Raw genomic sequence first — 26,411 nt, forward strand, 5'->3', positions numbered from 1 at the left:
TGGGATTCAAACCCAGAAGGAATGGCGCTGCATGATGCATGGAGTGGAGGTGAGAGTAGAAGTAGAGAGCTGGCCTCAGGTTTTCCGAGCCCTGGCCACCCCGCCTGGGGAACTCTCAACAATGCAGCCTCCCTTGCCTGTTCAAGCAGACTCTGTGGGGCAGGACCCAGACCCTGGGACTTTCTTGAAGTCCCCAAAGGGTTCTAGGAGTAGCAGGACGGGACTTGGAGTGCTGCCCGGAGGGTAGTGCTCAGTTATACGTGTATTTGAGAAGCTCTTTGCCCCCACACCACATTTTTTGCCGGTTTCTTTTTCTTTTAAAGCAGTTTTCAAAATAATAAGCATCCTCCAAAAGTGACCAAAGAAGTTTTTGTTTTAAGTATCATTTTGAACTCGTGAATTTCACCTTAGTTGGTGCATTCCAATCCATTGTAGCTGTAAGAAGCCCAAGCGGTCCCATCTTTGGCCAGCAGGAGCCTGCTGATTCCTTTTAACCAGACCTCAGGAGCCTTTGGAAATTTTCTCACTATCTGGTGTGGTAACATCCAGGCTCAACCTCCCTCTCCAAACCTGGGGTCAGCCATTTCTTCCTGGACTCCAATCTGGGTGTTGTTACCCCAGTTATTATATTCTGGTTCTTAACCAACTTTCTAACCATGAAGGAGCTCTTCTTCATGTTCTAGAGAAGAACAGGTTTTAAAAACCTATTGTTAAGCTCCATCTTTCCTTAAAACGTCCTTTCAAGTGTCAGTTCAGCCTTTTGGAAAATTTATTTAAGACTGTGTGTGTTTCTTATAGAAAAGGATTTTGCCGGTGTTGTGCTTGAAATCTACTTGCTCTAAAGGGCTCACTGTAATCAAATATTTCTCCACTTTGAGGGCCAGCCCCAACCATTGAAAAATATCTCCTGCTCTGAGGAAATACAAAAATAAGCATTAAAATGGGAAAGCAGTTTAGGCCACCATATGAGCTTTAAGAAAAAGTAAAAACAAATACTCAGTTTTCACAACTATAAGGAATCCAAGCTACACTACTTGAGACAGAAATGAGATCACGAACTCCACCGGGTTTAAATCCACCTGTAGCCCTTGGCTCTGGTCCCTCCTACTGTTCAGAAGGTAGAGGGGTGTGGAAATAAGAAGTGAGTGACTTTCTTCTGCAGAACATTGATTCTGCAACATTGAAGCCATTGCAGGAAGGTTCCCACGACATTTGAGTAGATTCCCAAATGCTCAGAGGCCCCTGGCCTGTTGTGAAAGGCAGTACAAGGATCCCTAAGCCGTAGCTGGAACCCAGAGAGAGGAGGCCGCTGATGGGCTCCCTGAGACTGCCGGTATGATATCCCCATCAAGGCCCCTAATGCCCCAGGCAGAACTTGGCTGAGGCTCTAGCAGGCCACCCTACGGCATATTCTAGGAGCCTCTATCTGGCCCTGCCCTTGGCCGTGAAATCTGGTTTCAGGGCAAGAACCACAAGTGTCCTACACCATGTCCAAGTCCCCCACCACGCACTGCCTGTGTGACCTCAGGCCCCAGTCCCCTCCAGTACAGTATTACCTCATGGACTGTGGCAAAGATTAAATGTGCGAATGTAATATGCATATGTAATATGCATATGGCTGTGTCTGGCCAAGGAAGCTTCTGATGGCAAGATGGGGACTAGGACCTCTCTGCAGGCACTGACTGGCAAGATGCAGCTGAGGTTCCCTTGCTGTCCCCATGTCTGGCACAGGTGAGCTGGCAGTAAGCAGTGGAAGGTATCAAATGGTAGTTCTCTGGTCTTTCCAAGGGAGTTAGAATTGTTGTGTGGACTAAACGAGGCAGTCTGAGTGAATGCATTTTATTAACTGTAAAGTACCTGGTGAACCACTAATAACCAGCATTATTTGGGTGCTGTTCACATGCCAACATTTTAATGCACTTCTCATGGCTTGGCAGAGAGGTCGCTTGGCAAGTGCCTTAAAGCTGAGCCCTGGTACCTTTCTGAAGCATCAGCAGCCCTTGCCACTGGGATTGACACGCAACAGCACAGTTGAGGGGGAGCCAGAGGACAGCGGCTCCCATCCCTCCCGCCCCTCCCTAGGACAAGTCGGCCTTGACTCATTCTTTGGCAGTCTCAGACCAGCCTAGGACTTCCAAAATTCACTTGGATATTGATTGTTAAACGGGAATTTGCTCCCAGAACTGGTGCTTTAAGAGGCGACCACGCTGCTGGAGCTCTTTTCCAGCCCTGTAAAGCTGTGATTGTACTCTTTGCTGAGGAGTCTCTGCCTTGTGGTCAACTTCCTGTTCTATTCTGGCTTCTCATCTCCCTTTTCTTTTTTCTCCTTAAGAGACCATGAATACTCCATAAATTCAAAGACAACAGCCAGACAACAGCAAGTGGAAGTCTCAGAAGAGAAAGGGTGACATATCTATGTCTATGTATTGGCCAGTTGTAAGATAAGAACTGCTGGTCCCAGAAAGCCAGGGACATAGTTTGGAAAGCAGAACTGAAGTTGTATATCTTTTGCCTGAGCTACGCAGAAAAGAGTGAAGGCAGGGCACATTGGCTCATGCCTGTAATCTCAGCACTTTGGGAGGCCAAGGCAGGAAGATTGCTTGAGGCTGGGAGTTTAACCCAGCCTGGGCAACACAGCAAGACCCTGTTTCTACAAAAAATAAAATAAAAATTGGCCAGGTGTTGTAGTGTGTGCCTGTAGTCCTAGCTACTTAGGAGGCTGAGGTGGGAGGATCATTTGATCTCAGGAGTTGGAGGCTGCAGTGAGCTATGATTGAACCTCTGCATTCCAGCCTGAGTGACAGAGAGAGACTCTCTCAAGAAAAAAAAAAAAAAAAAAAGTGAGTGAAGTGCTTTGGTCTAGAAAGTTTCTAATACATCATTCAGAACTGAGTTACCCCCACAGACATGAGCTTCCAAACAAAATTCACTAAACATAAGAGGAAACAAGCGAACAAGAATAGAAGTTAATGGAAGCCACAAACTGCAGAATCAAGCTATTAAGGCCAAATGAATGGAATTTTCAGATATTGAATATAGAATGAATACCAAGCAGGAGTAAAAAAAAAAAAAAAAAAAATCCACATCTCGACACATGGTATCACTGTTTCACAAACTGCAGAATGCCAAAGACAGAGTAAAAACTAAATACAGCCAAATAAGGAAGACAGATTCCTACAAAGCAAGAGTTCAACTGACAGCTTACCTTTCGGCAGCAACCGTGGAAGCCAAAACACAACAGAAGCGTACGGAACATATACAGCACGGCGGAAATACATCTCGGAAGTGCGGAGAGAAAATAATTGTCAGGGGAAATTTCAGGACGTTTTCTAATAAATCAAACTGACTACTACCCACTGACCTTCACTAAAGAGATTACTAAAGGGTGCACTCCAGGAAAAAAGAAAATTGTGTCAGGAGGAAAATCTGGAATGCAACAATATCTTCATGACTCAAAATAGAGAAGAATTTCTTAAACTTTATAAAAAACATAGTCAATAAAGGAAAAGATTGACATATTCAACTGCATTAAAATTATAGGCTTAGTTAACCAAAGGAAGCCATAAAGTATGTAAGTGCTAGCAGAATATATTTGCAATGTTTATGACAGCCCACGAAATTTGCACTGTTATCAAGAATTCCTATGAATCAATAAGAAAAAGAAAAATCTATTTTAAAATACTTAACTGATAAAAATATTAAAAAGACTTTACAGAGGAGGAAATATTAATTGCTAACAAATATGCAAAAATAAGCTCTATCTCATTAGTAAACAATTCCACATTGTCAGTGAGCAACAGGGAACGTGTCACAGCGTGCTGTGAGGTTAACTGGGTGAGGGGATGTGGTCCACTGAGGACTCCAGGTCCTTTTTAAAGAGACAGTCACAACTCATTCCAGCCTACTCTGACCTGAGAAATGGGTACACTGTGGCCAGGACCCATGGATTTCTATAGAAATGACCCAAATCTGGATTTTTCATGTGAAATATCCTGTTTTAAATGTTGGCAACTTATTCAGAATTGTTTAAAAGTGTATATGCCAAAACTGCTTGAGCCAAGAAGACACATTCACAGGCCAGAGTTAGTCGAGAGTCCCTCTGTTTGCAACCTCTGCATTAACCCCTTGAATTTCCTAACAACCGGATCTGACTTAACCATGACTCAGAGGAGCCAGCCTTCCTTCCCCATTTCCTGCTTGGTTCCCTCCTAACTTCACCTGAGCTTTTAACTAGAGACAGAAAAGAGATGCCCTGCAAAGGGAAACATGCTCCACACTAGCTAATGAAGCCCCTCCTTTAATGCTTTTATCTTCCAGATATTTGGGTTCTAGGTCTGGATCCTGGTAGCCACCACCCGAGTAGCAAACCCATTGTTGCAAGGATGGGTGATGTATGTCTCACTCACCACATTTCTCATCTCCCTGATGTTCCTGTTGTCTTCCTTGTTTGGATTTTACAAAAGATTTGAATCCTGGGGAGTTCTGGTAAGAACCAGCAGCATGGCTCCTCCTGGTTGGATGTCCTGGGTTGGGTGAGGACAACTGGCCTTTCCGGGCAAGGAGGTATCTTGGGCTAGGCTCCTATGGAACCAAGACATTTTATCTTAGTATGTTTACTACCAGGCCAAAATGAAGACATTTCTCTGCAAGAGTAAATCATTCCTTGTATTCCCCTTCACTGCCTTCCCTGTTAGGAGAATACACAATGCCCTGTGATCAAGCATATTCTCATGTGTTTCCCCTAAATTTTGTTCCTGGTAAAATCCTTGGAGCAATATTGAAGAAAAGGCTAGCAGGAAGCAAATCACTCCATTCTCAAGGCCCTATCACAATCCCTGTGCCAAGTTATTTCTTCCATATCCCACATAAATTTTATGCAAATATATATATATGTGTGTGTGTATATATATATATATATATATATGTGTGTGTGTGTGTGTATATATATATATGTGTGTGTGTATATATATATATATATATATATATATATATAAAAAAACACTCTACAAATAGTTTTGGATGTAGATGCTTTCATTTAATATTATGTCATTAATTTTTATGTTGTTTCATCACCTCAAAAAATTGTTTAGAAGTGTTCCATATTGAACAATTAAAGACATATTTAAAAGTACAAAATATTGTATTGTAAGCCCTCATGTAGCCATAACCAAGATTCCAGCATTTATCAAGATCTTACCACATTTGTTTCATCTAGCCTTTGTCCCTACTAAGGAATTTTAAGGCAAACTCCATACATCATGTCATTCTTTTCCACACACTTCAGTATGTTTCCAAAAAAACCCACAAACTTTCTCACATTATCACATGTATAAAAAGTTATCAATTCCTCAGCATACCTAAGATAGTATACAGTGATTCCCCCCTATCTCTGGAGGATAAGTCCCAAGACCCCCCAGGGGATGCCTGAATCCTCAGATAGTATTGAACCCCAATGACGCTATGCATGCACTTCTTTTTTCTTCTTCACAATTTCACAGACAGACAATTCATTCTTACTATAGATCTTAACAACCTCAGCATATATTTTTCTTTCCTTATTATGATGAAAGCTTTCACCTTTTCACTTAAAGAAAGCACCCTATGACTTCTCTTTGGCATATCTAAATTGCCAGCATCACTACTCTTGCAATTTGGGGCCATTATAAAGCAAAATAAGGATTTTTACTTATTATTTACATATTTATTTATTTATTTTTACTGACTTATTTTTTTACTTATTTTTATTTACAGTACCACCACAGTCAATCTGATAGCCCAGAGAGGGACAAAGTGACTAACATGGGTGGCACAGACAGTGTAGATATGCTGAACGAAGGGATGGTTCACCTTCCAGGTGGCACAGGGTGGGACAGTGCGAGATTTCATCATGATACTCAGAAAGGCACACATTTAATTTTTAATTTCTGGAATTTTTCATTTAATATGTCAGACCAAGATTGACTTTGGATAACTGAAACATACTGATCTTTATTAATCTGCCATTGCTTACGACATAGACATTATGTTTAAAATACTGTGTATTAGTCTATTCTCACTCTGCTATGAAGAACCTGAGACTGGGTAAATTATAAATAAAAGAGGTTTAATTGACTCATAGTTCCTCATGGTTAGGGAGGCCTCAGGAAACTTACGATCATGGTGGAAGGTGAAGGGGAAGCAAGGCACACCTTACATGGCAACAGGAGAGAGGTGGGAGGTGAAAGTGCCATACTTTTAAACAATCAGATCCCATGAGAACTCGTTCACTATCATGAGAACAACATAGGGGAAATTGCCCCCATGATCTAATCACCTCCTACCAGGTCCCTCTCTTGAAACATGTGGATTACAATTGGAGATGAGATTTGGGTGGGGACAAAGGGCCAAACCATATCATTACAACCCCAGTCCCTCCCAAATCTCATGTCCTTCTCACATTTAAAAACACAGTCATGCCTTCCCAACTGTCTCCCCAAAGTTTTAACTTATTCTAGCATTAACCCAAAAGTCCAAGTCTAAAGTCTTATCTGAGACAAGGGAAGTCTCTTCTGCCTATGAGCCTGTAAAATCAAAAGCAAGTTAGTTACTTCCAAGACACAATGAGGGTACAGGCATTGGGTAAATGCTCCCATTCCAAATGGAAGAAATTGGTCAAAACAAAGGGGCTACAGGCCCCATGCAAGTCTAAAACCCAGCAGGGCAGCCATTAAATGTCAACACTCCAAAATCTCCTTCGACTTCATGTCTCATATTAAAGTCACATTGTTGCAAAGAGTAGGCACCCAAGGCTTTGGGCAGTTCCACCCCTGTGGCTCTGCAGAGTAGAGCCCCTGCAGCTGCTTTCACAAACTGGCATTGAGTGCCTATGGCTTTTCCAGGTGCCTGGTGCAAGCTGTCAGTAGACCTACCATTCTGGGGTCTAAAGGATGGTGGCCCTCTCCTCACAGCTCTACTAGGTAGTGCCGCAGTGGGGACTCTGTGTGGGTGCTCCGACCCCACATTTTCCTTCTGCATTTCCCTAGTAGAGGTTCTTCATAAGGGTTCCACCCCTGCAGCAGTCTTCTGCCTGGACATCCAAGCATCTCCATACATCCTTTGAAATCTTGGCAAATGTCTCTAAACCTCAATTCTTGCCTTTTGCATGCCTGTAGGCCCAACACTGTGTAAGCTGCCAAGGCTTGGGGCTTACACCCTCTGAAGCAATGGCCTGAGCTGTACGTTGGCCTCCACTGCTGGAGCTGGAGCAGCTGGGATACAGGTTGCTGTGTCCCCAGACTGCACGGAGCAACAAGGCCCTGAGCCTGGTCCACAAAACCATTTTTCTCTCCTAGGTCTCTGAGCCTGTCATGGGAGGCGATACTGTCACGATCTCTGAAATGCCCTGGAGATATCTTCCCCATTGTCTTGGGGCCTCTCGTTACTAATGCAAATTTCTGCAGCTGACAGCTTGAATTTCTCCCCAGAAAATGTGTTTGTCTTTTCTACCACATGGTCAGGCTGCAAATTTTCCAAACTTTTATGTTCTGCTTCCCTTTTGAATATAAGTTCCAATTTTGGACCATCTCTTTGTGAATGCATATGATTGTACACTTTCAGGAAAAGTCAGGTCACATCTTGAATGCTCTCCTGCTTTGAAATTTCTTTTGCCAGATACCCCAAATCATCTCCCTTAAGTTCAAAGTGCCACAGATCTCTAGGGCAGGGGTGAAATGCCAACAGTCTCTTTGCTAAAGCGTAGCAAGAGTGACCTTTATTCCAGTTCCCAAAAATTTCCTCATCTTCATCTGAGACTACCTCAGCCTGGATCTCATTGTCCATATATCAGCATTTTGGTCAAAATCATTCAACAAGTCTCTAGGTAGTTCCAAACTTTCCCACATCTTCCTGTCTTCTTCTGAGTACTCCAAACTGTTCCAGACTCTGTCCATTACCCGATTCCAAAGTCACTTCCACTTTTCAGGTATCTTTATAGTAGTACCTGACTTAAGCATCAATTTTCTGTATTAGTTCTGTTCTCACACTGCTATAAAGAAGTATCTGAGACTAGGTAATTTATAAAGAAAAGAGGTTTAATTGGCTCACGGTTCTGCATGGCTGGGGAGGTCTCAGGAGACTTCCAATCATGGTGGAAGGTGAAGGGGAAACAAGGCATCCTTACATGGCAGTGAAAGAGAATGGGGAAGTATCACACTTTTAAACAATCAGATCCTATGAGAACTCCCTCACTATCGCGAGAACAGTATAGGGAAACTGCCCCCATGATCCAATCATCTCCCACCAGGTCCCTCCCTCAACATGTGGGGATTACAATTTGAGGTGAGATTTGGGTGGGGACACAGAGCCAAACCAAATCACACTGCAAACAAGAAAAGCAGGAGTCTGTGGGGCTGGTCTGCCTCGTTTGCTCATTCTTTACAGCTATGTAGCCAAAAAGGAAAGTGCTCACCTGAGTGATGTGGCCATGAGTGGCTCTGCTCTGCATTTCCAGGACAGCCTGTACCATGAGACCACTGGCATTCTGTACATGAGTGCTGCTGTCCTACAAGTACATGTTACGATTGTGTCTGAGGCCCAGGACCTGAGAAACTACTACATTAACACGGGAGCCTTGGTGAGTGAGCTAGCAGGAGACCACAAGTCTTGGCTGGAGGATGTTTAATGCAGGAGGCCTAACTGCTTGTGCTGTATAGACCCTGAGACCTCAAGTAGAAGGAGCCATGGGGGCAGGAGAGAGGGATGCTTGTCCCTGTAAACATGTGCACCCACATTCAGGGATCTTCTTTTACCTTCTATCGTTCCCACCCCAGTTTTCCTCTCTCTTAGACACCCCCACATTGTCTGCAGAATTTTTTTTTCCAAAACACAAATTGGAACAGGTGTTTCTCTCCTACTGAAAATCTGTCAATGGCTCCTACTGCCTTTGGAATGGGGCCCACATCCCTCAGTATGACTGAACTATTCTAGTGTCCTTTGTGTCAATAACAGAACCCTAGAGGGGTAATGTACTGGTTGCGGGACCACAGGCGAGATGGTCCAGCCACAGGGTGGAGAAAGCAGGACCCCCAGGCTTCAGGTCCCCTGGGGCCTCTCGTGCCTGCCATTTACCAGCCAGCTCTCCTCTCCTTCCCTTGTGGGATGGCACCCTCACATGGCAGAGAGCTCACAGCGACACATTCCTCCTTTGAAGTGTATATTAGTCCATTTTCACGCTGCCAATAAAGACATACCCGAGACTGAGCAATTTACAAAAGCAAGAGGTTTATTGGACTCACAGTTCCACATGGCTGGGGAGGCCCCACAATCATGGCAGAAGGCAAGGAAGAGCAAGACACATCTTACATGGATGGCAGCAGGCAAAAAGAGAGCTTGCACAGAGACACTCTCATTTTTAAAGCCATCAGATCTCATGAGGCCCATTCACTGTCACAAGAACAGCATGGGAAAGACCCACCTCCATGATTCAATCATCTCCCACTGGGTCCCTCCCACAACACGTGGGAATTATGGGAGCTACAGGGTGAGATTTGGGTGGGGACATGGAGCCAAACCGTATCAGAGTGGCCTGACCTTCCTGAATCCTACCTTGAAAACTTCCAAGGAAGGACTCCAACAGCAAGACTACATCTGTTCCCATCCCTGGATCAGTCACTGTGGCCAGAAGGCCCCATGTCAGCCTGGCGGCTCTTGCAGTCTCATGTGGCCATGGCAGGAGGAAGGGGTTCATGGTGGGGTGCTGTCTTCAGAGTAAGTTTTGGGTTCCAGGGAGCACTGTGACCCTCTGGGGTGGCCACAAGATATTAGAGCTGCCTTCCAGCCTGTCTGCCTCCCTTCCTTCTTCATCAGGTGAGTTTAACTTCCTAAATTTGCAAGCCTAGCAATGACCCCTGGGGCCCTCCATGACCCAGCCTGTCCCCAGCAAGGTCCCCTGCTGTTCACCCATGGTCAGATGCCCCAGCTAGACCACCCTCCTGGCTGCCCGTGAGCACACAGACATGCAATCATGTGGGACCTTGGCAGGGGTAACAGTCTGGTGGCTCCTGCCTCCTTCTGTCCTCTTGACAGGGCCTTCCCTGATGTCCCCTCCCCTGAGACCTCGGTATTCCGCTTTCCCCTTCCCTGCTTCATTTTCTCCCGGGCATTTACCTCCATCTAACCCATGTATGTGTTACTCATCTATCTTGCTGCTATCTGCTTCTTCTCTCTCAAATGTAAGCTCCATGAGGGCAGGAATGTTTGAATATTTTCTTCACTGTTATACCCACAGTTGTTCTTGAAGGAAAGCAGATGCATAAAAAATATTTGTTTACTGACTGACTGAATGAGTAGCCTGTAAGTGGACAGTGGGGCAGAGTGGGGCTGGGATGGTTGGCAGGGCCCGAAAGCTATTGAAGGTGATGGCCCTACCCTGAGAAAAGAGCAGAGCCATCACATAGCTTCAATGTGGGGCAACACGATCGTGTTCTCCCCATGAGTGAGAAGTGTCCTCACTTGTCCACTTCTGCCTGCCCTGCCCAAATCACGGAGCAGATTCGAGGGGCAGGGCAGGCAGAAGTGGAAAAGTAAGGCCATGAGGAGTCCTGGCCTGGGATGCCAGTGGCTGAGACAAGGGAGAAATGCATGTCCCATGAGCTAGGCAGGGAAATCAGTAGCCTTTGGGGTGGCTTTGCACATGGCTGGCAAGGGAGGCAGGAGGAGTCGGGGGCCACAGGCATCAGGCTCAGAGAGCAGATTAAGAAGAGGACCCTGGGGCCCACTGAGCTTGTAAGGCTTTTGAAGAAACGTCAGAGGCTCAGTGTGAGCCAGGAAGAGCTGGAGGAGGTCTGAACATTCACAAGGAGCTGATGAGCTGCTCAGAGCAGAGTTCTGGGCCAGCAAGTGGAGCTGTAGGAGCGGTCAGAGCATGGGTTTTCTGGAGGTGAGCAAAGGAGAGTGGGCCTCGGGCAGGAGGTCAGCGTGGGATGTGGGCCCAGGGCCGGAGTGGAGGTGAGCCTGCTTCACAGCCAGGTGCAGGGAAGCACATCTCAGTAATAACTAGAGGCTAGACTTGAGAGTCAAAGGCGAGCTCCTGTTCAAAGGGAGGGACTGTGAGGGAGCATTACCAGTTCCTCCCCTAAATCTGCAGAGCTCAGATCCCAATTTGTGCCGCTAGATTCACTCAGTTAGATCTGGTCCTCCTTGGGACACCAGCAGGTGATGAGCTCCCTAGCTCCAGAGCCTCTCTCTCCCTCCATCAGTCATCTCCAGTGCTGCAGGTACCTCTGGCCAAGCCTGATTCCTGGCACTGTGCCTACCCGTCACCCTCCATCGTTTCCTGGGCTGGGAGAAGGGTGTGATGTTTCCATGGTGATGCTGGACCACCCCCGTGCAGAAGCTTAATCACCATGAACTTTTACTGATTCAGTGGCCCAGGACTCTGTGTACAGGAGTAAAATGGGATTGTAAAGCCCTCTACCTCCCATGTATGTTTGTGTTCTCAGAGAAAGAATGTTGGAATTAGTGGCAAAATATCTGGGGTGAGTCAAGGCCCCACGCAGATGCCTCTTCTATTCTAACTTACTTGCCAGCAGGGTCCAGGAAACACACTGATTTCTGAGTCCACATCTAGGATCTCTATCCCCTGAAGGGCCACACATCCAGCTCACTGGTTCCAACCCACTTTACTGCGTCCCACTGACCAGAGTCCACCCTCATTCCACCCCAGTTTCTGTGCCTTGGGTCACACCTGTGGGAGATTCTAGCCAGGTGGAGTATCTCTGGCTTGTCTCCTCCCTGCCCTGCCTCGCCTGACACAGCCCCTGAGGAACTCCACCCTGCTCCCCAGTCCTCTCCTCCCAGCCTTATTCCTGCCTGGCCATCCTCAGCCCTGCTCAGCACAATGACAAGGCCTCGTCCCTTGCTGGGTCACAGCCACTTCTCAGAAGCATCACGTCCTCATCTGACAGATGAGGAAACAGCGCAAATTTCACATCCAGAACACATTGCAGTCAACACTTAGATCAAGGCTTCTTAAATGTCAGCCTCTGTATTTCCCAACCTTTTCTTCCTCATCTCAGCCCTTAGCCATAAGAAGTTTTCAAAGAACAGACCCAGTTCATCAGAACATGCAAAACATCATCCCAGGAACATTAACTGTCCCGGGGCGTTCTGTCTTCTCACTTTCTCATTCTCTGGGATTTGATAAATTAAATGTGCGGTTTTAAGTGTCTGAAACTTCTGTGACAGTCAGTGCCCCTGACACCTATTCCTGCCTTCTCCTTTGTTAGCACACTCTTGAGATTGTACTGTGCCTGGCCTCCCTTGCAGCCAGGGCTCAATTCCGGCCACTGAGAGAGAAGCCAAGGAATGCTCCAGGGCTGGGGTTGCTTTCCTGATACCGTGGTCAGATACAACTGCTGTCTTAGATTGACTTTCCGGGGACAGACTCTGAGACGGAGAGCCCTGTGCATGCGTTTACTGTGGAGGCTTTTGGGAGATGCACCTGGGACAGATGAGGGAGGCAAGATGGGGCAGGGGGAAAAGGTGGCTGGCAATGAGGTTGCAAGTGAGGCTGTGGCTGACACTGCAGGGCGCTCTGGAGCTGGTTGGCCCTGCAGCTGCCCTGCCTTGAGTCAAGTGGGCAGAGCCTTCGTCTCTCACTTCACCCAGTAGTTCCCAGCAGGGGTGAAGGCATCTGTAGCAGCTGCTCTCCCCAGCAGCTGTAGGGAATGCCTTGGCTTGAACAGGTGACCTGGGCAGGGGGCCACCACATCCACTACACTGCCACCTCCTCTTCCTGCCTGGGACGAGGACTTCACAGCCAAAGAGATGGCAAAAATAGAAGCCCAGATGCTGGCAGCTGTTCGACCAACACCAGCCACCTCTTTGAACTTCGTAAGAAGTCCAAGATGACAAAATCCGTTCCCCACTGTGCTCAGCTCACAATACATGCAGCTGAATGCACTGCAGCCTGGTAGAAGTGAGCTTTCCCACCTTCCACTTCCTCCGAAGGTTCACCAGGGTCGTCCCTCCAAAGCCTGGTCCTCCCTCAGGCCTGATTCAGAGACTCTACGTCCAGAATGGACCTGGAATTGGTCTTCTTCCTCCTACCTCCCAGGCCCTGCCCACGCCCTCACCACTGGGTACTGCGGAACCTGCATTCCAGAGTCAGGCAGCTTCTCCAAGGACTTGGGCCAGTCTCTTAGCCATGGTCAGATTCAGCCCATCTCTGGCCCCAAATCCTTCGCTGCCCTCACGATAAAGTTCAAACCTTTTGGAAAGTGACCTCCCAGGCCTTAATTGCAGGTATGACCTTGCCGTATGTCCACCTGCATCTCCTGCTACCCGCATCGCCCAGCCCTGATGGTTCAGTGTCAGCACAGCAGCTGTGGCCAGCTCAGCGCTGCTGCTGCATCCATGCATGCAGTGGACATTCCATTCCCTATTCCCTCTCCCTGGGAACAGGAAGCCCTCTTCTTGTCTACATGAAAAACTCTTGTTATCTTTTTATCTCAAAGTCTTTCTCAACCCCCCAGCCCTTCCATGCAGTTAATCATTGCCTCCTTGGGCACCTTTGCACCTGGGGTGCATGTTGTGCTGTGCTGCGTTACCCACTCATGCAGTGCTGGTCTCCCCCACAAGACTATGAGATTCCATGAGCAGAGGTTTGGTTCTTGGATGTTTTTTATCATCTTTGCCCTTCCCTATGCCCAGCATCCTCCTCTGACCCCACCAACCTCAGCTCTGAGTGCTCTACTCACACTGTTGACAGGAATGGGGACTTGCAAAAGCCATAGCCAGGCTACAGGGATGGATGACATGGCTGGCTCTTAAGCCCTCCCAGTCCTTACCCCCAACCCATGGTCTACATCTCAGGGGAAAAGGGGTGTTCTCTGCTTCTTTCCTTTTCTCCTTGGCCTGCACTATTGGGGATTAGTTCTTTTCACTCTAGCTTCCCACCTGTGCCAAGAGACTGGCCTGCCACCGCCAGGACCCGGTCCAGCTTTGGTGGCCCTTCAGGGCCATGCACCATGCACAGCCAAGGCTATCCTGGCTGTAGGGAAGGCTGGCCAGCTGAGGAAGGGCCCAACTTGATTCCAGGCCACCTCTGGCTGTGGGCCCAGCACTAGTACGTGTTGACTTAAAAGGAAGAGTTTGAGGCAGAAAATATAAAGAGTGTACTTGAGCCAAAGTGAGGACAGTTGCCTGGAAGACTCAGACCCAAGTAAGCTTGGAAATAAGCTTCATTGGGTCTTTGTTACAAGCAGTTTTTTAAAGGCAAAAAGTGGGGACAAGAAGTGGGCTGATATAAATGCGTCAGGAATTCTCATTTGTTTTTAGAAATAACATTGAGGCCAGGCACAGTGGCTCATGCCTGTAATCCCAGAACTTTGGGAGGCTGAGGCTGGCAGATAACTTGAGGTCAGGAGTTTGAGACCAGCCTGGCCAACATGGTGAAACCCTGTCTCTACTAAAAATACAAAAAAAAAATTAAGCCAAGCGTGGGCAGCAGGGTCAGCAGCACAAACTGGCATCTACAAGGGCCTGGAAGGCCTGGACAGGCAAGGTGAGTCCCCCCACCAGGGGAATCCTGGGTGTGTGGACAGCCAGGAGGCCAGAGCTGAGTGCAAAGAGCCAGCAAAGGGAGAGTCCCATCAAGGAACCACGGATGGGGTCCCCATCACAAAAGCACCACGGCATGAGAGAATGTGACTGCTCAGGGCACAATCTGGCAGAGAAAACTCCAAGAGCCCCAGAGGCCCAGGGTTCAGCCTTTTCCCCTGCTCACTGGCCCTGGGCGGAGGAGAAGGGGTGGAGAGAGAGGGTGGGGCCAAAAGAACAGTTATTAAATAGAAGAAAAGGTAAAGTGAGAACGAGAGAAAAGCCCTCCATTGGCTGCCCTTTCTACGAAGGTTTCTAAGCCTGGGTTGGGGAGGGGGATGTTTGGATTGGAAGATTGCAGCTTTGGTTTCAGACGGCACTGGATTTTCTAAGACCTGAAAAACAAAAACATTTCTTAATACCTGAGAGCCACGTGTGGCTACTGAGCCCTCGAAATGAGGCTGATCTCATTTCACATAGAGATGTGCTATGAGTGTAAAATATACACTGAATGCCAAAGAATTGGCACAGAAAGAAAGAATGTAACATATCTAAAAAATTCTTCTATTAATGCATATGTTTAAATGATAATGTCTTAGATATCTTGGGGTTAAATAAAATACTTATTCAAGTTTATTCTACCTGTTCTATTTTCCTAATGAGCCACTAGAGCATGTAAACTTAAGTATGCAGCCGCTGTGGCTCAGGTCATCTTTCTCTTGGACACTGCTGTCATGAGGAGAGAGCCGAGATTTCTCCCAGGGCTGGAAGGAGGGCTCTGCTTGGCATTTAAGGGGGTGGGAGAGGAGAAGGAAAGTTACTTTCCCATTTTCCCAACAGACTATACCATGCATTGATGACACGGGCCATCAGAAGCAGCTGCATGTGAATTTCCCACCAACTCTTTACTGTTTGGATCAGTTACTGTTCTGGATGAAAGCATGGGCAGGTGGTCTGGTAATTCTTGGGTGATAAAAACTGGATCCAACGTTGAGTCTCCTTCTCTTCTTCTGCCGGTCCCCAACCCCCGCTCCAGCCTGCTGCAGCCAAGGGGCGGCATGGTAGGCTGCATCACTCTTCTTCAGGCCTTCTTGTCAAAGCAATTCTAACCCTCCCAGTGTGGAAACAGGAAAGGGAGGAGGGAAGGGCGGTAGGCACGGTTTCACTTGGTGGGGGTCTGCGGTGTGGTCTGGCCCTGGCAGAGGTGGAGGTGGCCTCTTTCTCAGACAGGTGTTCTGACTTCTGTGGAGATTCTCCCCCACCCTCATCCCACCACACTTGCCCTCCAGGTGCTGCACTGTGACCTTTGGGTGCAGACACTGAGGAGGGAGCAGGCGCTCTGATCAGCTTGGTCGCTTACTCCCTCAGCCCCTGGGCAGCCGGCCTCACCTCCAGCCCCTCAGATGGTCCCTTTCCACAGGAGCTGCCACCACCTCGGGCCACCTCACTCTCTTACCTGGCCTCTCCTTGATGTGAACATTTTGGTTCTTCTTTCCCATGATCCGCTTGGGCTCCAACGTGAGAGCTGGCCGCCATGAATAGCCTGTTGTTCGTTCTCTGGCTTGTCCAAGCTTGGATCTGAGGCCAATCCCTATGTCCCTCAAGCTGCGCGGGTCCCAGTTAAACTCTTCAAGCAAGCTCCTTAACGCCTTTACTTCAGATGAAGTAGACCAGCCGCAGCCCTCTCCCTCCCCTCGGGATGGATCCTGGCTCCCAAAAAGTTCTTTCTGAGGCCCACCTCTCAGCCTTCCCTCCCTTAATGAGAGTGAGCTTTGAGGAGCCCTGCGAAGCGTTTTCCCCAGTCCCTCCATGGAGATTTTGCAGGTGGTTGCCCCAGAAGAAAAACACAATTAATGGCAAAGCCCTCTCGGGATATTTGACAGGAAAGGAGACGCTAATGTTGAGGAAAGTCAGAAGCACAGTGGATTTGGGGGTTCCCATGACAGCCGCCCGCCCAGTTCTGCCAAAATCTCCCTTATAAGTGTATCCTAAAGCAGAGCTGCTCCGCGGTCATCTCCAATCTCCCTACGTGGGCCTCATCAACCAGCAAGCGCGTGACACACCTGACGTCACGGGGCTGTGATCCAGCACATGGAGACGGCTCCGCTCTCGGCAGGGGCTCCAGTCTCTGTTATAGAACAATTTCGTTCGGCGCAGCTGTGCACCTGCGCGGTAACACCCTCTGTGCTTTCAGATGGTCAAGTCGAGAACCCGATCCTCAGCTTCTAATAGATTGTACTTGGCCCTCCTCCCTTCACACTTCCTGAAACGTGGCGTCGTTATCTCTGGCTGCCTCCCCTGAACTTTCCTTTTAAGCATCTACTGCACACATGCAAAGCAAAAAGGACTCACTCCCTTTCATATGCATATATTTATAGAGTGTATCTGAACATCTTTCCATGTGATTGTAGTGTAGTGTACACATTGTAGTGTTTCCTCATAATGGATCCCAGAATCCCTACAAGGCAGGTGTAATGAAACCCCCTCCCAGCCTGGCTTAAGGCAACCTGTTTCTATTACAGTCGTTTTAAAAAGCAGCGAGCGAAGCAGGCTCTGGCCAGTAGCCTTCGATAAGCCCTGGATGTCTTGCTCTGTGCCCAGCCTATGACCTGACCGCCCGCCTGACCGAGGGCTGCCAGTCCCCCAGGGTCACCACCACCAGCTTCTCCTCTGCACTGCCCATTCCTCTCCTCCCTGTCTCTGAGTCACTATGGCCCAGGAAGGTTTAGAATAAAGTACAGAATTATTTGAGAACTAACCAAACCCCCAATAATATTAATTCTTCATATAAGTTCGCACATAATTCCCAAATTCTAGGTGTCTTGTCATGTTTAAAAGAAATTGATCCTACTGGCTCTTCTTTTCTTTCTTTTACTTTTTCTTTTTTTTTTTTTTTTTTGAGACGGAGTCTCGCTCTCTCGCCCAGGCTGGAGTGCAGTGGCCCGATCTCGGCTCACTGCAACCTCTGCCTCCCGGGTTCACACCATTCTCCTGCCTCAGCCTCCTGAGTGGCTAGGACTACAGGTGCCCGCCACCACGCCCGGCTAATTTTTTGTATTTTCAGTGGAGACGGGGTTTCACCGTGTTAGCCAGGATGGTCTCGATCTCCTGACCTCATGATCCGCCCTCCTTGGCCTCCCAAAGTGCTGGGATTACAGGTGTGAGCCACCGCGCCCGGCCCTGTAGTGCCTTTTAAATTTTTTTTCCTTGTGTTCACTTCCGGGTCCGGCGTCGATCCAGATGCCAGGCGCCCTTTGCATTCATTCCCGGCTGCATCTGTGGCGACCGCAGCGGCTCGGGCAGCGACTCTCCGGCCAGCGGCGGCGGTAGGAAGCACCGGCGGCAGTGTAGGGACTGAATCCGAGCCGCGCTGCGTTATCTCCCTCTCTCGCTCCTTCCCCTCTACCTCGCTCGCCAGCTCCCTGCGTGGTTCGCTTTCCTCGTCCCGCCGCCCGCGGGTAAGACGTGCGGCCGCCACTGCCCCCTCGGGAGCTTACGGACAGGCTAGGGGCTCAGCCCGCGCCCGGGGCCGACGCCGCTGCTCGTGGCCGCGCCTCTGAGGGAAAAAATTATACGCAAATAAATATGTGGCAATGAAGCTGGAGCCCGTGAAATCAAAACACCACAGCTACATTGGGAAAACAGATTCTATAAGCGGTTAGGACCTGGAGATTGTATACCTCAAGTTTACTATTTCTGGCCTTGTGGTAAATACAATGCTATGGTGCTGGAACTGCTGGGACCTAGTTTGGAATATTTGTTTGACTTGTGTGACAGAACATTTTCTTTTAAAACACTTCTCGTGATAGCTCTACAACTGATTTCTCTCATGGAATATGTCCATTCAAAGAACTTGATATACAGAGATTAAAACCTGAGAACTTCTTAATAGGACGACCAGGAAACAAAGCCCAGCAAGTTATTCATATTATAGATTTTGGTTTGGCAAAGAAACATATTGATCCAGAGACAAAGAAACACATACCATACAGAGAACATAAGGGCCCTATGGGAACAGCTAGATATACGAGCGTAAACACACATTTAGGAAAAGGACAAAGTAGAAGAGATGATTTAGAAGCTTTAGGTCACATGTTCATGTATTTTCTGAGAGGCAGTCTTCCTTGGCAAGGCTTAAAAGCCGACACATTAAAAGAGAGGTATCAGAAAATTGGAGATACAAAACGGGCTACACCAATAGAAGTGTTAGGTGAAAATTTTCCAGAAATGGCAACGTATCTTTGTTATGTAAGAAGGTTAGATTTAAAAAAAAAAAAAACAAAAACAAACCAGACAATGACTGCTTACGAGAGGTTTTTATTGACTTGTTTGATTGAAAAGGATATATGTTTGATTATGAATATGACTGATTGGTGAACAGTTGCCTACTCCAGTGGGTGCGGTTCAGCAAGATCCTACTCTGTCATCAAACAGGGAAGCACATCAACACAGAGATAAGATGCAACAATCCAAAAACAAGGTTGTAAGTTCTACAAATGGAGAGTTGAACACAGATGACCCCACCGCAGGATGTTCAAATGCACCCATCACAGCCCCTACTGAAGTAGATGTAATGGATGAAACCAAGTGCTGCTGTTTTTTCAAATGAAGGAAAAGGAAAACCATACAGCACCACAAATGACTCTGGACACAGACAGATCCTGGGGAGTTACTTACATGTTCATCTGCTGTCTTGTGATTAAAATCATCTCTGTAGATGGAACAGGAATTAAAAGAAATCAAAGAATGTGTAAGCAAAAAACTCAGTTGTATGTAAGAAAACCCAATTCCCCTTGAGAAAGAGAAAGAGCTGGAGTCCTTTAAAATAAACTGCCTGTTTTTCCTTCTGTGGCTAGTGAGCCTTATCTCTCCCTTTCCCAGGCATTGTGAAGACCCTGTTTCTCTAGCTGTAGCTGCAAAGTCACTAGACAGATCATCTCAAGTCGTAAAACATGTTGTTCCTTGAAAAGTAAGAAATAATGTAATGCATGTCTTAATTGAATAACTGTCTTTGTTTCTCGCTTCTGTAATGTGCTTCCCCCTGCACAGATCTCCTCCTGCCCCACAAAATGCTTAAAAGGTAGCTTGACTCTTTGTTCAGGGCTCAGTCCTTTGGATGTTAATCCGACTGGGTCGGTGCACCTAGATAATTAAATAATTCCTCCTCAACCCCTTGGTCTCTCTGATTCCTTAATTATCCCGCAGCATAGTGACCAAATATATTTTCAAGGACTCACTCTTAGAAACAAAAATGTCATACTTTCATACTTCATTCTGTGGTTGGCTCATATTCATTTTTTTTTTCTAATTTAACTTTTATGGAAGCTTTAAAGTTTTGTTAAAACGTGAGTGCTTTGCCCATCAATGAATGGAATGGACCAATGAGGTAATATTGACGAATGTAGTTCTATAGAACATTTTTCAGAAGTTCTTCTGTTGTAGAAAGCAGTACAGTATCTTAAGAGTCAACCAGTTATATACCTAATCTGGTTTTTTATAACTTCTCTAAGAGCATAATCGAACAGGATTTTTTTTTCTCAGTGGACAATACAACAGAGAAAACAGAGTTGCCCAAATATTTAAAAGAAGTTACTCCTTGAGAAGTTCATATTTTGGATCATCTTCATTGATTTCAGTATTACTGATGGTACTGTTATTCGTAAGTCATATTAACATTCTCTCTGTGAAATCATAGTACAGTCACTGCCCAGAGGTATGGAGGAAAAAGCAATGTGGGTTTGGCAGAAGGTAGTGGTAAAATTAATCTTAAGTAGTGTGGTAAATATGTGCTCTGCTTTTATTGCACCACTATGTGAAGCACTGTGTTGCAGAAGTGGCAAAACTGCTTATTTTTTAAAATGCAAAATATTTGTGTAATGTAACTTTATGCTTCCAAATAATAATGTATGTTAGATAGCAAGAAATGAATACTTTGAGAAGTGACATATGTTGGAGTTATAAAGAAATACACTAAGGAGAAGTAGTGATTGTGAATCTTGTTGCAACGTATAAGGTGGAAGCCTAAAGAAATCTCACTGAAACCTACTGCTGAATGAGTACATTCTCCCTTAAGCAGAAAACTATGGATGTGCCATGCAATGGTGTCTGTGTAATTACTTTGCTCTTTGATTAAAAAATAAGACACCCAGCAATAAAAAGTGGGTCACTCTATGCCCTCTGTGTACATTAGTCTCTTGTATTCAACTTTGCTGATTCTCTGGAATTTTCCTACTCTTTAGTGTAATTCTGATGATTAAAAAATATTTTGGAAAGGATGGGTCAGGTGCTTTGTCTCCATAGTCTTTTGAAGTGCCTGCATATGAACAACCAAAAAAACTCTGTAAAAAAGGAAGCCCATTCCACTTTTCAAGTATGCTTTGTTTTAAGCCATAAAGACACACATGTACTTTTGTCACATTCTACTAGCCAGAATTTTCAAGAAGGGTTAAAACAGAAAGACTGGCTAGAAAGATAATTATTTTGAACAAATCTCATATTCATCTTTCATTTATAAAATTGTTACTTATTCCTTCAAAAAAAAAAAAAAGAAATTGGCCCTAATGGAGTAAAAATTCACCTTTTTTATTCTAGTTTAAAATATGTCATCAGCTAAGATTTATGATTTTCAATTAAAATGTCCTAAATATATAAACAGTATTAGAAGGCCTGAAAGAACTTAAAACACATCATATTTCTAGATTTCGTGTATTAGATTCATAAGAATTATTTAAATATTCAGGAAGATTTTTAATAAGTCAAATGATTGGAATACTTAAAAGAAAAATAAAAACTATTACATTTATAAATATAATTTTAAAGGCATAAGGGAATTTAATTCTTAAGAAATTATTAAGAAATAAAGTTGCCCTTAAAATGATTGCTAAAAATGTAAAAGATATAAGATTTTAAATCTGTATGTATATACATATACATATATATGATTTTAAAATGTGTTGGCTGAAATTAAATGCTGAGGTAAAAACTGGGTTTTTGAAGTTGTGAGTTTCATGAGCAACATATTAACTCTATAAGGCAGAGTAACCTCTGGTTAACCTTTCCTGTACCAAAAACTTTCTTCAAGGACAACAAAAGATGCCATGAAGGAAGCTTTCTTTTGGGGACCGGTCAAAGGGAATCAGAATGACCCCAAAGCACAGAGCACTGTGGGCAAAGTAGAATGAAATAATAAAAAGAATAAGCATGAGTAACACAGGGAAAGTCTAGTCAAGATAAGGCCTACTTATCCCTAGGGGCCACAATTTTTATATATGGCTCTAAATTTGCATTATCTGGTCAATCATTTTCTAATCCATCATGTATCCTATTATTTGATAAATCTACTCTTCAATTCTTTGTAAGGTTTGATGGCCTCCCCGAGGCAGGGGAGGGTTTGCTGTGGAGCTGTGCAGTCTCGGCAGCTGGGCCCTCGCTGGCCGGGTCCCTCGCTGGCCCTGCAAGGGGAACTGGCAGTGTGTTCACATAATTTTGTGTTGTATAAATTTCACAGACTGTGAGTATATAAATAATAATTGTAAAATTTGAATTACTGAGACCCAGGGGCAACTGAACTGGTTTGGGGCAAAGTAGAACACTGCAGTTAAGTCCCTGGACTCTGGGCTGGACACCATCACTCACACCTGTAATCCCAGCACTTTGTGGGGCAGAAGCAGGAGGATCGCTTGTGCCCGGAGTTCAAGGCCAGACTTGGCAACATAGCAAAACCTTATCTCTACAAAAAAATACAAAGAAATTATCCAGGCACGGTCACACATGCCTGTAGTCTGGAGGCTGAGATGGGAGAATAACCTGAGCCCAAGGAGGTTAAGGCTGTACTGAGCCATGATCACCACTGCCCTCCAGCCTGGGCAACAGAGTGAGACCCTCCCCGACCTCACCAAAAAAAAAAAAAAAAAAAGATCCCAAAAGGGCAAATCCCAACTCTGCCATTTTCTAACCATTGTGATTCTGGGCAAGTTATATTTCATCTCTCTGTGCCTCTGTTTCCTTTTCCTTACAGTGGGCATGCCAGCATTGCTTCCCTGGTAGAGCTGATGTGAGCTCATCTTAATCAAGACTTCGCCCAGGGGCTGCTGCACGAAAACATGGTAGCTCTTAGCATTGTTGTCACCACCTCACAGCGGAGATCAGAGGGTGTGGGCTCTCCTTGTGTCTTAGTCAGCTCAGGCTGCCATAACCAAATACCAGGGGTTGGGTGGTTTAAACAACAGACATTTATTTCTCCCAGTTCTGGAGGCTAGAAGTGTGGAGACTGGGTGGGAATGCAACCGGAGCAGCTTATGCAGAGAGAGGCCCTTCCAGGGGTTAACAAATGCTGAGGCTGTCCTTTATTAGCCACTTATATAGGATGGGCTCAGAATAGGAAAGACTCTTTTAAACTCTCAACAACCCCATGGGGAGGTACCACCAGGATGCCTGCTCCCCATGTGAGCAGCCTGGGCTTTAGGGCGTGAAATAACTTGTGACAGCTTTCAGGTGGTAGAGGTGGACTAGAGCTCATGCATGTGACCCAAGAGCCAGCCGGCTTCACAGGGCTCATCACGGGCCCATTCCTTAGGCCTCTGTTGTTCCTGCCCCTAAACAGCATTCCCTCTACCTCCAGGAGGCCATTAGAACAGGCATCCCATCTAATGCTGTTGGAGCCTGCAGAGCTGCAGGAGCCAGGGCCTCACCCCTCCCCACTCCCCAGCCCATCAGTCCTGCCTTGGGCTCCCTGGGCTCTGAGCCTGGCAGTCTGCTGCGGACAGAAGTCTAGAGGTCTCTAGAGGTCTAGAGGTCTAGTGGCCTGCCCTGCTCTGGCTGCAGAGTGATGAAAGCCCAGATTACATTCCAGGGTCTCTCATCAGGTCATAAAGCCTGCAGCCCATCGGCAGCCCCACCCCACACACACTGCTGCCTGTGTGCCTCCTGCTCCAGCACTTGGGAGCTATGAGGGGGAGGGGCTTTCTGCACCCTGGGCTCTGTGATGGAAGAGATGAGACTATGGGGTCATCTATCACTTTCTCTAAGACCTCGGGCTTGATTCCCTGCTGCTATCATGAGCTCCATCCTCTCATTTGCCACCAGTCTATGGAGGTGGATTTTTAAACAGAAAGTCTGACCAGGAGATGGATCGTGCAGAGGGGCTGGCATCTGTGGTCAAGGGCTGCTCTGTGCCGGGCACCAGATGCCTCCTTCTGAACTCTTGTGACCCCAATTTACAGATGAGGGGACTGAGGCTTAGGAAGGAGGTAACAGCTCAGCCTGCCACCAAGGCAACTCCTCAAAGCATTGGATACCCAGAATGGTAGCCAGAGGAAAGTGTAGACTCTGCATTCCAGAATGAACCTGGGTTCAAATCAGGCTCCACCATTTCCTTGCTCTGTAGGCTTATGAAAGTCACTAAGTCGCTCTGAGCATCACTTTCTTTGATTATAAGGATGGTTGTAAGATTTAGAGATCATGAGTAAAAAGCCTTTGACACTTAATATACGCTCAATAAATGGCCACATCTATCCCCTAATCCTCAGAAGGGCAGGTGGGGCTTGGAGGACAGAAGTGGCCATCAGATGGCTCCAACCACCAATCATAAACCTGGCAAAGATCTCCTCGCACAAAAGACCTTGCATGTAGGTCATGGGCTGTAAGGAAGAGCCCCGAAGCTCCAACCAGCCCACAGGAGAGTTATCATTGGCCATGGGAAAGGCTGCCATCCGTTGTAGGAACTCCCCTATTTCCAGGTGCAGTGGCTCATGGTGGCCCAGGTCACTGGTACCAGCACCTTGGCCTCTTGGTCATCAGCACTTAGACTATTCCTGGGTCTTCAGGTCATCAGTGACAACAGAGGGCACACTCCCCTGTTCCAAAGCTTCCTTTGATCTGGCCAAGTGTGGGTCACTGACTCTGACCTTTCCTGCTGCTAGAGTGGCCCATGACATCCCTCCTAAGAGGCCAACACTCTGATTCTCCAGGACTGGCCAGCCCCCTGGTGGACTCCTCCTCCCAGTACCCTCCAATGAGACATTGGGGCTTGTTGTATTTTTTGTGTAAAATGCACATCAGGCCAGGCGCAGTGGCTCCTGTCTGTAATCTGGCACTTTGGGAGGCCAAGGTGAGAGATCACTTGAGGTCAGGAGTTCAAAACCAGCTTTGGCAACATAGTGAGAGCCTGTCTCTGCAAAAAACTAAAAATAGAATTATCCAGGCATGGTGGTGTATACCCATTGTCCTACCTACTTGGAAGGCTGAGATGGAAGGATCCTTGATGGAAGGACTCAGGAGTTTGAGGCTGCAGTCAGCCATGATTGTGCCACTGCATTCCAGCCTGGGCAGTAGAGCGGGACCCTGTCTCTAAAAAGAAAAAACAAAACAAAACAAAAAAAGAATGCACACCAGACATCATCACACCTGCACAGAGACATGCACAGACACAGAAGGAACCCACATCTGCTCTGTGCTCCTTTGCACTGTGAAGCTAGGGCCACTGATACACACAGGATTATGCAGTATGAGCACAGGACCAGGCTACTTCTGAGTGCAAGGAACAGAATCCCAACCCAGAGAGGAACTGAGTGCCACATCCCATTTAATGGAAACGCTGGAGGCAGAGCACCTCCAGGATTGAGTAATTCAGTAGCTCAACCCTGTTCAGGGCCCAAGTCAGCCTCTCTGTCATTTCTATGGTTTTTCACTCATCTTCTCACAGAGGCTGCTGCAGCTCCAAGCATATCTTTACACAATAAGCTTCAAGGACATAAAAAAGCCACATCCCAGAAGCAGTCCTCTGGGGTATAAGGCCTAAAACTAATATCAATGATATTAGGTGCTGCCTTGACATCTGGTGAAACCAGGAGGGCCTTGAATGGGCTAACTGCAAGGTCCCCTATGCATACCTCCACCCTCCTTCCCAAGTGGACCAGGCACAGTTTCTGCTTGTCCCTGTATTTCCATTCCCTGCCTGCCCACAGAATTATTCAAACAAGCCAATCACATCATCACATGGGAACTAGGGTCACCCCATCCTCTTAATACTGCAAAGCCTGCCTCTCCTAACACCTGCTGGTTCCGTCTGTTCCCAGGTGTAGCCCCCATGTGGCCCTGCATCCTCCTCTCCCAAGCTGTGAACATATGTGACCCATAAACTCTTGTCCATCTTGTCTGTCTGGCATGTCGCTGTTGTGTATGGGGCCATCCCCCTATCTCTGGGATGAGAATCCCTCCCTCACCAACAGGGTGAGTGGAAGGTGATTAAAACACCCTGGCCCATTGCAGCAGCTCTCTCCCTAGGCAAAAGCTCCATGAGGAAGGGACTTTGTTCTATCCCTGCGAATCCCCTGTGCCCACAATAGTGCCTTGTAAACAGTAGGTGCTCGAAGCAAGTGGAATAAATGTGCGAATGGAAATAGAATGAATCAACTCTGTCACTGCCTAGGGCTGTGTCGCATGCCCAAGCCCGAGCTAAAAACTGGCACAGGGACTCTCATTACAATGACTGGTGACTGGCCTAGACCTGGGCTCCTCCTCTGGTGTGCAGGGGTGGGCAGGCTGAGGTGCTGCTTCCTTGGGCCTGGAACAGGCCTCTGCCACCTGTACCAGTTGTAATGTAATTTAAAAAAATACTGTCTTGACTCGGTTTTAAGGCCCTGATTAGAGGCCAGTTAGTTTACTTTCTTGAGCAGTTAAGCCTACATTTCAACCACTTCCCTTTTGGGGCTCCCACTATGGCAGGCTCTCCAGACCACTATGCATCAGTCCTAATTGCCTGGGGTCAAGTGTTAGACAACTAGGGACAGCTCCTATCCTCCTGAGACTGCCATTTTGTGTAAATAAATCAATTC

General features: G+C 46.8%; 1 pseudogene across 1 annotated transcript; it reads left to right on the forward strand.

Annotated features, from left to right (window-relative positions):
- The first annotated feature begins 579 nt into the window (after positions 1-579).
- Positions 580-20,849, forward strand: LOC144333720 (casein kinase I pseudogene; annotated as a pseudogene). The gene is made up of 2 exons (XR_013402658.1): positions 580-4,485; positions 15,418-20,849. The product of XR_013402658.1 is annotated as a casein kinase I pseudogene (transcript).
- Positions 20,850-26,411: the final 5,562 nt, after the last annotated feature.

This window comes from Macaca mulatta, chromosome 13 (genome assembly GCF_049350105.2).
Source record: "Macaca mulatta isolate MMU2019108-1 chromosome 13, T2T-MMU8v2.0, whole genome shotgun sequence".
NCBI classification, from domain to species: Eukaryota; Metazoa; Chordata; class Mammalia; order Primates; family Cercopithecidae; genus Macaca; species Macaca mulatta.